Source organism: Scylla paramamosain, chromosome 42 (genome assembly GCF_035594125.1).
Source record: "Scylla paramamosain isolate STU-SP2022 chromosome 42, ASM3559412v1, whole genome shotgun sequence".
NCBI lineage: Eukaryota > Metazoa > Arthropoda > Malacostraca > Decapoda > Portunidae > Scylla > Scylla paramamosain.
Window position 1 is genome coordinate 5942501 of NC_087192.1, and position 17413 is coordinate 5959913.

General features: G+C 42.2%; 1 protein-coding gene across 5 annotated transcripts in view; it reads right to left on the reverse strand.

Annotated features, from left to right (window-relative positions):
- The window catches only part of LOC135093210 (agrin-like), a 503425-nt gene that overhangs the window by 390876 nt on the left and 95136 nt on the right, over positions 1–17413 (reverse strand). For 2 of the 5 annotated variants that reach the window (XM_063992189.1, XM_063992188.1), the window contains exon 1: positions 2302–2476. The exons of the other annotated variants lie outside the window; for them this stretch is intronic. The gene's annotated coding sequence lies outside the window, so the exon portion shown is untranslated. Of the gene's footprint in view, positions 1–2301; positions 2477–17413 lie in introns of those variants that run through there. 5 annotated transcript variants of the gene reach the window in all.

Below are 17413 nucleotides of genomic sequence, written 5' to 3' on the forward strand. Positions count from 1 at the left end.
CCCATCCACTCTTCCTTGCTCTCTTGCTTTCCCTCCCCCTCTCTCTCTTTCTCTCCCTCTCAGGCAATATTATAGTTCAGTCTGATGGTGATGCCGTGTCGTAAGTACAGCTTGGATGAAAAAAGGAAGATGTAAAGGTGCTTGTGACACGATAATAGGGTGGAAAATCGACTGTTTGTTCTTGATTTTTTTTTTTTTATGAGGAGTAAATATGAGTAGGAGAGGATTAAATGTAGGGCTTAGTTGTGTTTTGTTTTTCTTTGGAGGTTTTGAATGTGTAAGCTAAATAAAGGGATGAGATGAAGTTGCATGGGAGTCAGTAGCTTTGTGTTGTGTGTGTGTGTGTGTGTGTGTGTGTGTGTGTGTGTGTGTGTGTGTGTGTGTGTGTGTGTGTGTGTGTGTGTGTGTGTGTGTGTGTGTGTTAATTATTTCCCGTCCAGGTGAGAGATGAAAGACATTCCGCACATTATCATCGCTCCTCTTCTCTCTCCTCTCTCTCTTCTCCTCTCCCTCTTTATGAAAAAATTGTGGTGGGTGTGAGGGGAAGTAATGAGGAGGAGAAGAAATTATTAGAGATGATTATACTGTCGACGCTGCCTTACAAGTTGTGGTGATTGATGATAGTAGTAGTAGTAGTAGTAGTAGTAGTAGTAGTAGTAGTAGTAGTTTTAGTAGTATTTGCTGTTCTTGTTATTTTGCATTTTCTTTTTTTTTTCTTCCTTCTCCTTCTTCCTCTACTTCTTCTAATCCTTCTCCTCCTCCTTCCTCTCCTCTCACTGTAATGAAATAACAGGAAGAGGAAGATAAACATGAAGCGTGCTTGACAGCATTCAATCTTCTTGTGTTGCTGCCTTCCGGTGCTTCTAAGCCAGCCAGTCACCCCAAGCTGTGTCCAGAAGAGCCGTCCCACCGAGCCACTTGTACGCTGCCATCTCTGCTCCGAGTGAAAGCCAGCAAGGTACTAATGGATGACACCTTGACTCGACTTGCATCACCAATTAACTGCTCAGTCTGTCTTGCTATAATCTATGACTTGTTCATAGAGACTAATCAGATGTAACTAATGGATATAAATATACTTGGTAATTATCTATAAAAATTACTTATTCATAGAAATTGACTGATTACATCTAATAATGCTACGAGTATATGTAATCTTTCCTTGTTAATAATCGGGACAAGTTTAGTTTTGGTTTACGTGGACACATATAAAAGAAAAGAGATCAGAAGGTTAATGTCTATTACATCCTCCAAGACTAATTCAAAGACAGTAGTATGAAAGATAAATGTCCAAAAATGTTGAAGTGAATAAAGAAGATATTGTCAGGCAGTGGATGTGTTTGCACGTAACTTCAAGTGACTGAGCGAAAGTAGGTTGGACTTGATGACTTAAGCCAAGTTTGTTGTACTTACTGACTGGCTGATTAACATATACCTTCACCAAGAGACTGACAAAATTTAAGGTATTCTCGACAACTAAAAACAAGATCGTTGTACTAACTGACCAACTGATTAAGTAACTGACCTAATGACTGAAATGACTGACTTGACTGATGTACGAGTACTTACCAAATGACTCACTTACAAAAACCTTCAAGTAACTGACCAAATGACCGACTTGATAAATAAAAACTACCACTGCTGTACTTGCTGACAGACATAATGACAGACGGTAATAAACATACAAGTACAACGATGGAAATTGTGACAAAGGAAGGGAAGAGAAGCACGAGCACAAATCAATGGCAGGAGGCAGGTAATTACACAGAGCGACGTAAAAATGCCGGCCACAAAAGCACCTGCTTCATACTCGCTACACAGTCTGTCCAAATCCCAAATGAATACCGGCATCTCAATAGCCCCGTCATGTACGTACTTTTCTACACGCATTAATTAGACTGAGCTACACGGCGGCTGAAATTCACGGTCGCTCAATAGTCTTTGTGAGTTGCTATCAAAGCGATAACACGCACGAGCCAATCATGCCTGTTTAGGGATGAATATCATACTAAATTAATCCTTTACACCTACAACTGTAAAATTAAAACGTGGATAACTCGTCTGAAGATTTTTTTTTTCTTATCGTTTATATTATTTTTTACTTTTTTACGTGCTAAAGTCTGGCCAAGGACACAAAAGTCCGTTCAATACCTTCCCCACACACAAAAAGATACTTATAGGAGAAGATTCCAGAAAAAGTTGGCCAATTTAGTTTCGGAAGTGTCTTGATGCTCCAAGCAGTTCAAGTTGTAGGAGAGTAGGAGGGAAGAAAAGGCAAAAACACGCAGTTTCAGAACTTACCATTAAAAGAGATGAAGGACTTGGCCTATTGCAATATATTCTTCTTACACAGCCGTCAGGCCCACAAGAGTGTCAACCTTTCTTGCATTTCATTCCGGTCTGAGTCTTCATAATACGTACATTACACACTGAACACTTGAGACTCAAAATGTTGAATTAGCGCCCCACCACAGAGCGAGCCTATGAAAAACGTCATAGGAAGTGTTGAATTAATCATCTCAGTGCCTGCAGAATGTCGCAAAAGGTCAGAGTTGCATATAAATTCCGCCAAAATGACCTTTTCGACCAGTGTAGAACGTATAACTATTCCAACACCAAGACTAGGAATACAAAAATTAATACTAGAGCAAGGAATTCCGAATCATTCAAAAAATTACTGCATTAATACAAAATACACCGCATTTGGACACATGGACCACTGATGAATAAATAAACACTAAAGTCGTAAGTCCTTTGACATTTAGATCTACAGTTTCTCCTATAAAATAAATCCACGACATAAAAATACTCTACACTGCAGCGCCATCATATCAGTCATTTCACTTTTCCTAGTCCCTTGACTGATCATGACAATATAACACCTAGTATTTGCTAAACAAAAACATAGGGACTAAGAAAGTTGAATTACAACGTTACTCCTTTTACTATCAATCGTGTCTTTTAAGAGTATAGTCATAAGTTGGGAATGACAATTTTACTTCTCTTAAAAAATTATGATAGGGCAACCTACAAAAATTTACTGAAGAGAAGGATAAATAAAGAACGTGACTCTTATTTCTGTCAGTATCAACATTTTACTTAGCTTAAAAGAAATTATGAAAGTTAAGGGGTAAGTCTGCTAGATTTTACTGAAAATAAAAAATAAGTATCGGTGGTAAAAGCATGGAATTATTAAGTTTTCCATTTCTTTTAACGTTGCTTTTTAAAGGAACCTCAATAACTTCATCATCAACATTTTACTAAGACTGAGAAGACACCACAAAAGTTAAAAGGATAAATTTGAACAGAAGCACCACTGTACATGATTTTTGCCCTCGTCACACACAAAGAAAATCCAAAAACACCTTGATAAAAAAAAAAAAACTTAAGTCAATCCACGAATCATAATATAACAACCAAACATTCCTCACTAACACAACGACACATACGGAACCCTCAACCACCAACACACAGAAAGGAATGTATATCCAGACACACCGAGAGACAGATAGATTGACAGGGAGGGAAGGTTCAGGACATGAAGAGACAGACAGGCAGACAGGCAGGTGGGAGGAAGGGCATGGTGTGTGACGCGATGTATGTTAATTCGCCAACACTCTCCCGTCCCATTGTTGCTCCGTATGCTAATAAGACGCAGGTTAATCAAGAGTTGCAGTATCGTGATTAATGTAGTGATGCTGAGACTTGTACGGTGAACCTCAACACAAACCTACTTACCTCTCTCTCTCTCTCTCTCTCTCTCTCTCTCTCTCTCTCTCTCTCTCTCTCTCTCTCTCTCTCTCTCTCTCTCTCTCTCTCTCTCTCTCATGTCTTCATCAGTTCTGCTCCAAGTTGGAGGAGGAGGAGAAGGAGAAAGTGGAGTACGAATGAAAGGGAAGGGAAGGGAAGAAAAGGAAAGGAGGAGGAGGAGGAGGAGAAGGAGGAGGAGGAGGAGGAGGGAGGAAGGAAGGAACAAGGAAGGACGTGAGTTGAGCTGCACAAGGCAAGGAACAATATTACTTCGGGCTGGAGAGAGAGAGAGAGAGAGAGAGAGAGAGAGAGAGAGAGAGAGAGAGAGAGAGAGAGAGAGAGAGAGAGAGAGAGAGAGAGAGAGAGAGAGAGAGAGAGAGAGAGAGAGAGAGAGAGATGCAAGGAATCAAAGCGCCTCAGGAGGTATTGCAATCCACTTTGGCTGTAAATGGCAAACAAGTCACATAACAACAAAATTCCTCAAACAGTGAACTCAAAAACCAGCGTCGATTTTCAGCCTTCCAGAAAATAATGACCTGAAAATTCCTTAGTAAAATAAACCAAATAATAACCAGAAATAGAACAAGAGTAATGAGAGAGAGAGAGAGAGAGAGAGAGAGAGAGAGAGAGAGAGAGAGAGAGAGAGAGAGAGAGAGAGAGAGAGAGAGAGAGAGAGAGAGAGAGAGAGAGAGAGAGAGAGAGAGAGAGAAGGGGAGAAGGTGCCATCCCATTTCCTCTATGTCACCCTGCCGTCATGTTAGAGGAAGTAGGGCGAGAGAGAGAGAGAGAGAGAGAGAGAGAGAGAGAGAGAGAGAGAGAGAGAGAGAGAGAGAGAGAGAGAGAGAGAGAGAGAGAGAGAGAGAGAGAGAGAGAGAGAGAGAGAGAGAACAGAGGAGACGACGACGATGACGATGACAAAACAAAGAAAACTACGAAGACATCAGACAAAAAAGAAAAAGGAAGAGGAAAAGGAAGATAAAAAAAAAATATGAACATGACAATAAAGACGAGGACAAGGACAAGAAAGAGAAAAACGTGACGAAGCAACGAAAGTACACAGGAAGGAAGTTAATATAAGAGCATATCAAAAGATGAGTAGAGTAGAATCAAAGTGTCAAAAGATGCCAAAAATTGAAGACGAGGCCTGAAGAGGGAGAGCGAAGGGGCCAAACAAAGAGGGAAAAAAGAAAGTTAAAGGAGAAAAAACGAGAGGAGATATGGGAGAGTACGAAAGAGGAGAGAGAGGGGAAAGGTGTTGATTGGAGGGGTTAGAGAGAGAGAGAGAGAGAGAGAGAGAGAGAGAGAGAGAGAGAGAGAGAGAGAGAGAGAGAGAGAGAGAGAGAGAGAGAGAGAGAGAGAGAGAGAATAGTGGTTCTTGATTTTCTAAGTAATTGGATTTTCTGTAGACAATCTCTCTCTCTCTCTCTCTCTCTCTCTCTCTCTCTCTCTCTCTCTCTCTCTCTCTCTCTCTCTCTCTCTCTCTCTCTTTATCCTGGGGAGCCCCACCTCCACAAGGATAGCCAACATGCTCACAGAATTGAGTTTATCTCCGCTAGTTGACAGAATCTACGCCAATGTCAAATATTCTACTACCAAATGTCTCCAATCTCCTCGTCTTGACCCACACTACACTACTGTCATCAGAGCAGCACTAAGCCCAGATACACCCACGCCTTGACTTAGACCGGCTGGCCGCACCCTCGTCAGGGTAGTGTGTGCTGCTCTCCGCCAGTCAGCAATTGATGTTCCTGTAGCTGAAGTTGACCCTGACTTACCCACCCTCCCGGAGAACACCTCACCCACTAGTCTTCTTCACGTCAACCTCTAAAACGGATTCTCCCGTCCTACAGAAACAACTGGCAATGGAGACCCTCGCCAGAGTATGTGCCTCCTTTTTCTCCGGACACCATATCTACGTGGACGGATCCCTGCAGGCTGACGGAAGTGCGGCGTGTGCCGTGTACTCGCCCACTGTGCTGCCGCCAGGTCATGGTGAATGTTGGCCGCAGATTACCCAACTTGTCAAGTTCCACCTATTGTGTGCTCCATGTTCACCAAGACGCCGTTAGTCTCCTTACGGAGGTAAGTTTTGTGTGGGTACCCCCTCACGTGGGACTGGCTGACAATGACAAAGTGGACAGTTTCGCTAAGACTGCATGTGACCAGGACTTGTCAAGGGTGCCAGCCATTCCTTCCCTCCAGTGTTATAATAAGAAAGCTTGTATACTCAGCTGCTTATGTCTCCACGGTGCAACGTAGAAATGCCGAACGTGTGAACAGTGTATCGATACAACACTATGACAATTTCGTAACTTGTGGCCACGCGTACCGCCGTCATGGGCTGATGGTGAGCGCCAGAGTTAGGGACCGGCCATTGTGGCAGATGTCACAGGCGGAGAACGTGCCTCATTACTCCACCTGTAAATTGTGTGGCCGTGCAGGTGCCAACACACTAACTCATTACTGTCTTGAGTACCTCACTGTGAGAGACTTGCTGCTCCAGGGGCGTGACCTGATACATGTGTGTAGAGTGTGCACACTTACTTGAAAGTGACAATTCGGACACTATTCTTGTGAGATATATTAATTTCCGTGGATACTGTGTAATGCTGATCAGTGTCCTTCTTTGTAAGTGTGTGTGTGTGTGTGTGTGTGTGTGTGTGTGTGTGTGTGTGTGTGTGTGTGTGTGTGTGTGTGTGTGTGTGTGTGTGTGTGTGTGTTTCCGTCTCCCTCAACGTTTTTCCCTCAACGTGTCTTGCATGACACACATGAATCTGTAAATATTGTATCAGTTTCCTGCTTCTGGACGTAATAAATTAATCAAATCAAATCAAATCAAATCACTCTCTCTCTCTCTCTCTCTCTCTCTCTCTCTCTCTCTCTCTCTCTCTCTCTCTCTCCGTGAAGAAAAATCAACACAACATTCAAAACTTTGCGACAAGTGACCAATGGCGAGCATTTTTTTCCATGAAGGTAATCAATACGACCATTACTCTCCTGCACACACCTTCGCCACACACTCTATGGGTGCCGCTCTCTCCCTCTCTCTCTCTCTCTCTCTCTCTCTCTCTCTCTCACTCTCTCTCTCTCTCTCTGAGTCTCTCTCTCTCTCTCTCTCTCTCTCTCTCTCTCTCTCTCTCTCTCTCTCTCTCTCTCTCTCTCTCTCTCTCTCTCTCTCTCTCTCTCTCATGCGATCACTTCTGGTTCCGTAGTGTGTGTGTGTGTGTGTGTGTGTGTGTGTGTCTCTCTCTCTCTCTCTCTCTCTCTCTCTCTCTCTCTCTCTCTCTCTCTCTCTCTCTCTCTCTCTCTGCTATGTGCAAAGGCTCGGAGAAATGGCTCTTTTCAAATTTAGGGTTACGGCCGAGCAAATATGTGCATGGAAACAAAAGAAAATCGCATGTGCAGGCAAAAATTGAAGCAAAATCGACAATAAAGAATACAGATGGCATTGCTGCAGCCCGCCGACCAATCACGGGACGCCTCTCTGTGACGTCACGCCTCCAGAAGATAAACAAAAGAGCGCCATCTTGAATTCGGCGAGAGGTGAGCAGGCACGTTTCATTTTGATATCGCGACGCGTGGCATTTGGAAAGGAGAGAAAAATATGTGATTCTAAGAAAAAAAATATTTATGTACGCACTTATACATTAAATTTTATGATGAGGTGTACAATTCATGGTGAGTTTTGTTAAATTTGTAAATGCATGAGTATGTTTAGTTATCTTATTATTTTATTTATTTTTTTTCATTCGCCTCGTTTTAATAAATAAGGATTAATTGTTCATTCATTCGTTTAATGTTTTTTTTATCTTCATTTTTTTTTTCCAGCTGCTGAATGTCAAATGCGAATAAATATGCTGAATTATGTTTATTTTCTTTATTCACTTCGTTTTTGTAGATGAAGATAACTTTTGTTTCATTTCTTACGTTTTTTTAATTTTTCTTAACTTCGTCAGCTCCAGCAATTTCAAAGAAAATTATATATATATATATATATATATATATATATATATATATATATATATATATATATATATATATATATATATATATATATATATATATATATATATATATATTTTTTTTTTTTTTCTCTCTCTCTCTCTCTAAAGCCAGTAAAATTTTAAAAACAAAAGTTAAACGTATTTCTATTTCCACTTTTTATGAATACTATTACTTTTCTGACCTCCTTTGTTGGCAAGACTTTTCTAATGAAATCAATCATTGGCTGTTTATTTTTCCTTAGGCAATTTTTATACAATTTCATCTTTCATATTTCTACGCCACTTTTTTTTTTCTTTTCTTAAAACCTCTTTTCAACTTTTCATTGGCTGGAAACCTGAGAAAGAGCAAAATATTAGTACAATTTAATTTTCCTTATTAACTTTTTTTTTTCAGACAGTTTCTCAGTTTCACCAGTCACTTTTTTTTTCTTTTTAATAACGATTATTTCAATTTAATTCTGTAGCCTGGAAATCAAGAAACAGTAGAACTTTTATTATTAGTTTCATTTTCATTACTAACTTTTTTCATATATAATTTAACGGTATTTCTAGGCACTTTTATTTATTTATTTTTTTTTTCAACCTCATTCAGTGGCTAGAAATTTAAGAAACAGTAAAAATCGTATTACTACCGCTTCATTTTTTTCATTAACTTTATAGGACAAGATTTCACGGTATTTCTAGTCACATTTTTTTTATTACGATTTTTTCAACCCTCTTCACTTTGGGTCAGATCGTCGGCAATTTGCAGAGGATAAACGTCCAGTGTTTTAGAGACAAGATGAGATGATGAGTTAAGTGAGATTTCTCCAGGTATTTTCTTACAAGAGTAATTTCCTTAACAGCTCTAGATTTTCAACACGAGTGGCTAGTTACAGTCTGAAGGAGGAAGGAAGATTGTGCACGAGGAGGAGGAAGTGAAGTAGGAAGGGAAGGAGAAGAGGAAGGAGAAAGATAAGGAGGTGAAAGAGGACGACGATGAACACGAAAATGATGACAAGGAAGAGCAGGAAGAGAACAACACCCAAAAGAGATTAAAGAAATAAAAGAAAATAACGAAAAGACTTAAAGAACAAAGAAAAAAAATGAAGACAAATTTACACTTCCTTCTTTAACGCGTTACAAAAAAAAAAAAAAATTACTAGATTACAAATTTCTTTTGATAATTATGGAGAGCACTTTTTTTTTCATATTTTACACGGACCCACTATATATACACTTTTTCTCCTTTTTGAAGTCCCCCTAGTTGAAAAAAGGGGGAAAAAAAGGTAGCTCGTTAGGCAGGACCTAAGTTAAGGGGAAGGGGAGGACGGAGAAAGGAGGAGGAAGAAAGGGAGCGGTAGGAAATGGAGGAAACACTAAACTCTCTCTCTCTCTCTCTCTCTCTCTCTCTCTCTCTCTCTCTCTCTCTCTCTCTCTCTCTCTCTCTCTCTCTCTCTCTCTCCCCGTGTGTGTGAGTGTGTGTATGTGTGTGTAAATACATAAATAGTTATAGTATGTACGTAGGTGTATATGTATGCATTTATGTATGTATGTATGTATGTATGTATGTATGTATGCATGAATGTGTGTGGATACATGCCTGAAAATACGTACACATCTAATAGCAGCGATCTCTTCAATATCCATTTATCTCCATCCTCTTCCATATTCACACACACACACACACACACACACACACACACACACACACACACACACACACACACACACACACACACACACACACACACACACACACACACACACACACACACATTTTCGTATCACAGTGATGACCCAGAAAGGGACTCAGGTAAATCCCTCTCGTCCCTCTTCCCTGGTTCTCTCCCTTGGATTGGAAGAAAGGGAGAGGAGAGACACCAGGAAGGGAGGGTAGGAGGGAGAGAATAGGAAGGGACGGAAAGGTGTGGAGACAGGAAGGGAGAGAGTAGAGGAGATGGGGCAGGAGGGAAGGGAAGGAGAGGGGGAAGGAGAGATGATGAAGGTGTGGGAACAAGGCAGAAGGAAAGGAGCAGATGAGAGGCCTAACCTGATCCCGATTTTGATTAATTACAGTCCTCCCGCAAGAGAGAGAGAGAGAGAGAGAGAGAGAGAGAGAGAGAGAGAGAGAGAGAGAGAGAGAGAGAGAGAGAGAGAGAGAGAGAGAGAGAGAGAGAGAGAGAGAGAGAGAGAGAGAGAGAGAGAGAGAGAGAGAAATATGAACAGGTAGTGAACAGCGCACCAAATACAGCACACGTACTGTTCATACACCAGTAAATTTTGTGGAATCCTGGCTGGCTGTCCTGTGCTGGCCTCTACATCACAGAACTACCTTGAAAATCTCGATATTATGGGAAACACTAAAAGCACGATGGAATTAACCTACACTCGACTCCTCCTGCACAGAGATTCCAAGTGCATGTATTCGTGAAGCCAGTGAAGTCTGTCAGATCTTACACGTGGAGTAATGCGGAGGACAAGCGTGGTAATGGGTAGCAAGTCCTGTCCTGAGCGCGTGACACAAAACGGGCGAGGTCTGAATGGAGTGACCGGGTAATTAGGAAGGCAGCATCTCACGTCTGATAGGAAATATAGCAAAGCAGGTAACTCAACGGTGCTGCATACAAGGTTACGTGTCCCAATGTTAGGTCTATATTCTGAAACACTTCTGTCCTAACCTCCACTACTTTCTAAAGGTTCTAGTTCAAGTGGCACGAGTTTTTAAGTGTGCTTTTATGGTTTTAGTGACATGTTAAGATTGATTTCTACGCTACTGACAAGAGAAACTACAGAAAATCATGTTAATAGTTTATGTAGCCTCTGAAAAAGTCATGGCGGAAGAGCACAGGGCTTCTGAATTCAAGCCTTAGTTCTAGAAGCGAAATTCACGAGGTGCAGTCCCGTTTAACTTTATTTTTCATTGTTGTTATGTGAGTGAATATGTGCAAGTGTGTCTGTCTGTATTTCTGTCTGCCTGGTTGTCCGTCTGGCTAGTATGTGTCTGGTGGGCTTTAAAGAGGAGCTTTGGTCTACACGCACACTTAAAAAGGTTGACTGTTACTAATGAAAAAAAAGAAATGGACAGAATAAAATGAGAACACTAGACAACTTACTTTGAAGGTCACTCAGTTAAGAAACACCTTAAATCCATAGGTTGATTCAGTGTTTATTATGGAACACACACACACACACACACACACACACACACACACACACACACACACACACACACACACACACAACAGAAAAACGAACATGTTATACGAAAACAAAAGGGGACATCAATACACGGACGAACAGCTTCATGTACAAATAATCCAATTCATAAAAAAAAAAACTTGATGAACATATAAATTCGAAATAACTCATACATGCCCCGAACACTAAAAATCAAGCTAGCGTATCATTAAGGAAAAAAAAAAATGAAACTTAAATGATTAAAAAAATAAAAATATAAAAAGGAAAAACGTTAGTAATTGAAATGCTGCAGGGAGAAGAGAGGAAGATTCACACTACGCCCTTTTATGTGTGTGTGTGTGTGTGTTGGTATATAGGTAGTCGTACTGACCGTGATATTTAAGCCTTTTCTAAGCTCTCAATTCAAATAACTAACAAGTTCTCCTATTTTTCAGAGCTTCTGCGTCTGATATTGTGCTGGAATTTCACTTCACGTTCAAGAAATGCCGCCCCTCGTCCATCTTCTTTTCTCTGTTTCAGTTACCCCTTCCTTCTCTAATTTCCTCTTTGTCTCCTCTCTAAGCCCTCCCCTTTTCTCCCCTAGCCTTTCTTTCTTCCTACACCAAGTCTCTCTCTCTCTCTCTCTCTCTCTCTCTCTCTCTCTCTCTCTCTCTCTCTCTCTCTCTCTCTCTCTCTCTTCTTTTATCATGAGAAGCAGAATTCTATCTCCTTTTGCTTCTCGTCCCTCCCTCCTTTACTTCCTCCCTTTTTTCCTTCCTTCCTTCCATGCTCTGCCTGTCTTTCGCTCCTTTTTCCTTTCCTTTATCCATATAAGCAATAATCAACCTTCTCATCCTTTCCCTCCCTTCATCTATTCCTTCCTTCCTTAACTCCTACCCTTACTCACTCGTTTTTGACTCTCTCTCTCTCTCTCTCTCTCTCTCTCTCTCTCTCTCTCTCTCTCTCTCTCTCTCTCTCTCTCTCTCTCTCTCTCTCTCTGTTCTTTTATCCAAAGAAGCAAAATTTTATCTCCTTTCCCTCTCCTCTCTTCCTCTCTTTCTTTCGTCCTTCCTCCCTTCCTTGCTCCCTTCCCTGCTGTCCCTGTCTTTCGCTCCTTTTTGTCACCTCTCGTTCCCCAAGCTGGTAGTGGCATGTGGGGCGTGAGAGGCGCACTTTGCGGCCTCCTGCAGGTGCTGTGGGCGAGACAGGCCAGGAATACATGCATTAATAATACATGCAAATATCCTGCGACCACAGCTAACTATTGCATTCCTTTAACTTCGGCGGTGAACGGAAAATTTATCTAGCAAAAGCGTGTGTTCTGATGACTCCCCGGCAGCCTGCTTCCCACGGTCTCTCTCTCTCTCTCTCTCTCTCTCTCTCTCTCTCTCTCTCTCTCTCTCTCTCTCTCTCTCTCTCTCTCTCTCATTAAGAACAAGTGGAGTTTAGTGGGTTTTTATGATTGTTGTTGTTGTTGTTGTTGTTGTTGTTAGTAGTAGTAGTAGTAGTAGTAGTAGTAGTTTCACATTTTTAGAATTCAACAATAATTCCTACATACATCCTCACTTTAACTCTGCATTTACTTCTCTGTCTGTCTGTCCGTCTGTCTGACCATTTCTTCCTACTTCCACATCTTTCTTTTCTTCACCCCCACCCTCTCTCTCTCTCTCTCTCTCTCTCTCTCTCTCTCTCTCTCTCTCTCTCTCTCTCTCTCTCTCTCTCTCTCTCTCTCTTGGACTAATCAAGTAGAAAGCAAGGCCTCTCTTTCCATCCTCTAATCCATCAACTTAGCACTTAAAACTATTCGCGTTGTGCTTGCCTGAATGAAGCCAACGTGAGGTGAATCTGAGGCGCGTGCACACCTTCTGCATACTAATCCAAGGTGAGAGGCGAGGCGCGGGATGAACTGGGGCGAGAAATAAAGCAGCTTAGCGAAGGAAAACTATGATGCACTGGAGGATGTAAGACTGACGAATTACTTTAAATTAGTTAATGTAAGAGAAGAAATGAAAGAAAGAAGAAGACATTGGAGGAAAAAGAAGTAAAAGACTATAGGTATAAAATGTAGGGAGTTGTTCTAAGGAAGGTAAAAATAGAGTACAGAGGAATGTTTTGACTACTAGAATGAAGGTTAAAAAAAAATAAGGAATAAGAAAATTAAAAGAAAGTAAAGAGTAATGTTTTGTAATAGAGATGGAGCGAAGGTCAGGAAAAGACGGGAGAAGGGAAAGTAAAAGGAGAGAGTAAGAGGAATGCCCGTGATAGCGTCGGAGTGAAGTTAAGTCTGGGGTTGTTTAATTGACTGACTTACTGACTGATTAGCACAGCAGCTGAGTGAGTGAGGGAGGGAGGCAATGAGGCTTCTCTGCTTGGGTTCAAAGTGGAAGGTATTTGTCAACTACCCGCTCGAGAGACTGTGTGTGTGTGTGTGTGTGTGTGTGTGTGTGTGTGTGTGTGTGAGTAGAATGAGTGAGTGAGAGGATTAAAACAAATTATCCGTCTCTCTCTCTCTCTCTCTCTCTCTCTCTCTCTCTCTCTCTCTCTCTCTCTCTCTCTCTCTCTCTCTCTCCGTTTTCTCCTTCCTTCATTCACTCATTCATTCCTTTCTCTTCCTTCCTTCGTTCCTTTCCTCATTTCTTCTCTTCCCTCCACTCTTCTTACTCCCGTCATTCACTCACCTTGCATTTCCTTCCCCCGCCCCCAAACAAAGAAAAAAATACCCAAGAAAACCCCATGACCACGATATCGGATCCTGCACTTCCCGATTATGCATTTTACCCGCCCGATAAACTCTGCTCCATACCCTGCACTCCCTGACGAACGGAGGAAGCGGCGGAGGCGGAGGAGGAGGAAGAGGAGGAAGAGGCCCCAGGCGGTATCGGGACACTGGGAGGAGCCTCTCTTAGACTACCCGATAAGGCGAATGACGTCCTCCAACCCGTAAAGATTAAATATTTGAGTTTCCCATCCAGCCGCCGCCTCCTCTCGCTGGGCCCTCCACCACCACCACCACCACCACCGCTACCGTCTCCACCATCACTAACCCACGCGACCTTCTCCATAAAAGACGCTTGCAGGCCGCTGAGAAAAGTGCAGGTATAGGGTTGGTGGCTGGATGAGAGAGGAGAGGAGAGGAGAGAGAGAGAGAGAGAGAGAGAGAGAGAGAGAGAGAGAGAGAGAGAGAGAGAGAGAGAGAGAGAGAGAGAGAGAGAGAGAGAGAGAGAATGTTGCTGCCTATCATCATCTTTATCTTACATAGTGTACTTGTTTCTCAGTGCCAAGCTTCGGTAATTTGTCTTTCCTATCTTTTTTTAACATTGCAACGTGTGAGAAGAGTAAAAGAATGGAAAACCTGGATCGAAGTATCAAAATAAGAAGATAAGAAGAAATGGGAAGATCCAACAAGCCAGCAGACCTACACGTGGCAGTCCTGTCTATATAAAGTTTCTGTCAATTCTTACCTTTCGACCTCACCTATAAATTTACCTAATCTATCAAATCTCCCTGTTGTTTCTTCACGAACCTCATTACTGGGCTTATGACAATATTAAACTACAAATGAATGGAGATATTTAAAGGCGAGATATCATATGAAAGTGGAAGAATAAAAACCTAACTATCAATAACCAAACAGAAACAGCGTTATGTATTTTCCTATTGCAGTGTTCACATTTACTTAGTTCGTATTTTTAACTTGTATTTTAACGCATAAAAGTATTCACATTTTTCATTTTCATCTAGTGCACATATTCAAGAATACATACACAAACATACAGATATACAAGGATACATCACAGAGAGAGAGAGAGAGAGAGAGAGAGAGAGAGAGAGAGAGAGAGAGAGAGAGAGAGAGAGAGAGAGAGAGAGAGAGAGAGAGAGAGAGAGGTACACACAGATAAAGATACGAGTTTAAAATTTCACAAATACAATACACAGAAATATTTACATTTGTTTTCCCTACCTCCAATACCCCCTGTCATCATCATTCTCTCTCTCTCTCTCTCTCTCTCTCTCTCTCTCTCTCTCTCTCTCTCTCTCTCTCTCTCTCTCTCTCCCATCCGGGCAGAGTAAGGGGGGACAGTGAGTTTTATTTATCTACTTTGTTCAACTTTGAGCCTCGTTTTATCAAGAGAAAAGGGAGGAACCGACCTGTGATGTGGATTGTATTAAAGGGACGCTGGGGACGAGAGAGAGAGAGAGAGAGAGAGAGAGAGAGAGAGAGAGAGAGAGAGAGAGAGAGAGAGAGAGAGAGAGAGAGTTCCGAATCATTCAAATGTCCGCTAACTAAGTACACACAAGCGTGATTAGAGCAAATGTCACGCTCGCTCTCTCTCTCTCACACACACACACACACACACACACACACACACACACACACACACACAAGGACATCACCAACACCATCACTATGCCCATGAAAATTAGAGACAGACAGACAGACAGACAGACAGACAGACAGACAGAGATAAAGAGACCAGAAAAAAAAAGTTACACACGGAGATATTTTAATCAGGGAATGCAGATTACATCCTCCTGTGTATATGCAGATTACCTTAGTTTGGGGACCTCGGGATCCGCTCATTTCAAAACGTGCACAGGAATTAGAGTTGACAGGACTGCAGTGGGAAAACTATGCACCTACCTACCTACCCCTCTCTCTCTCTCTCTCTCTCTCTCTCTCTCTGGTTGGATTCACTTAAATTGGTAATAGAAAGAATCAAAGGGACAAAAAAAAATGATTGGCGGGTGTTTGTGGATGACGATGATAACAGGAGAGGTGGTGTCACATCTTAATGGCAGAGAGAGAGAGAGAGAGAGAGAGAGAGAGAGAGAGAGAGAGAGAGAGAGAGAGAGAGAGAGAGAGAGAGAGAGAGAAACAGATGCCCAAACATGTTAAAACACACACACACACACACTCTCTCTCTCTCTCTCTCTCTCTCTCTCTCTCTCTCTCTCTCTCTCTCTCTCTCTCTCTCTCTCTCTCTCTCTCTCTCCACACCAAAAATGTGGTTTAGAACAGTACGCACCCACGCTCTTCAATCTTTCATTCTCTCCCTTTGAATATATACTTTCTTTTCTTTCCCGGGCCGCGTCTCCCAGGGGCCCGCGGAGATATATTGAGCCGCGCTGAAAGTGGACTGTTTGCCAGATAAACACAAACAGACGGAAAGTAATTAGGGTGATGCAGACGCCCCGGAGGAAGGAGGAGAAAGTGCTCGCGCCGATGGAAACTGAGAGAGAGAGAGAGAGAGAGAGAGAGAGAGAGAGAGAGAGAGAGAGAGAGAGAGAGAGAGAGAGAGAGAGAGAGAGAGAGAGAGAGAGAGAGAGAGAGAGAGATAAAACATCTAAACAGCCAGCCAGGCAGACAGACAGAGACAGACAGACAGACAGCCAGACATAAACAGATTAACCCCAGACAGAGACAGAAAGACAGACAGACAAACCTCCAGAGAGAGAGAGAGAGAGAGAGAGAGAGAGAGAGAGAGAGAGAGAGAGAGAGAGAGAGAGAGAGAGAGAGAGAGAGAGAGACAGATAGACAAACAGACAGGCAAAGAACGAAAGCGACAAAGATGGAAAGAATGAAAGGAAAGAAGGAAAAGAAACATTAAAATGCAGGAATATGACAACGCGCTTTTACTCCAAAGGGACATGGAGGAGAGAAGACGAGAGATGATAAGGAGGAGGAGGAGGAGGAGGAGGAGGAGGAGGAGGAGGAGGAGGAGGAGGAGGAGGAGGAGGAGGAGGAGGAGGAGGAGGAGGAGGCGAAAATGGTAAAAGAGGACGGAAAAAGGTGAGAAGTACGAGAAAAAAGACAAGAAGAACAGAAGGTGTGTGTGTGTGTGTGTGTGTGTGTGTGTGTGTGTGTGTGTGTGTGTGTGAAGGATTACAGAGGGCTAAAAAGAAAAACGAAAGACGTGTCGAGATTTCCAGGTTTTCAGAGGCCAAGGAGGAAGGAGAGAGTACTTACTTAAGATGCTGGAGAGTGGAAAGGTGTGAGATTAGTGACTGGCCAGATGCATTACGGGCCTCACCTGATTAAACTACTTCCTCCATGTGACAGGTGTGCTAATAGAACCGTCGTGTTTGGAGAGAGAGGAAAAGAGAAAGAGATAACGAAAGACAGGTTTAAAAAAAGTATTAGTTAAAAGTTTTGTGATTTGATGGCAGTGCATTGTTAAAAATTGCCCTTTTTTTGGGTGAATGGGGAGAGAAATGAAAGGGTAGTACGTTACCTGTGGGCATTTAGGACAGATGTGGTTCGGTATGTGTCGGGGAATCTGAGACAAGCGTACTGGCGAGGGACAAAGCTGGACGCAGGCAGGCTATACATAAAAGGTAAATGTAAGAGGCGGGAGAACAGAAAGAAACGGGAAACAGAACTAGGAGAGGAGAGGAGGAGAAGGGTGTAGGGGTAGGAAAAAGGAGGTAGGGAGGACGTTCTACGGAAAGGAACATGCAAACACATAACAAGGGACATGGGTATGAAAGGTAAAAGTGAA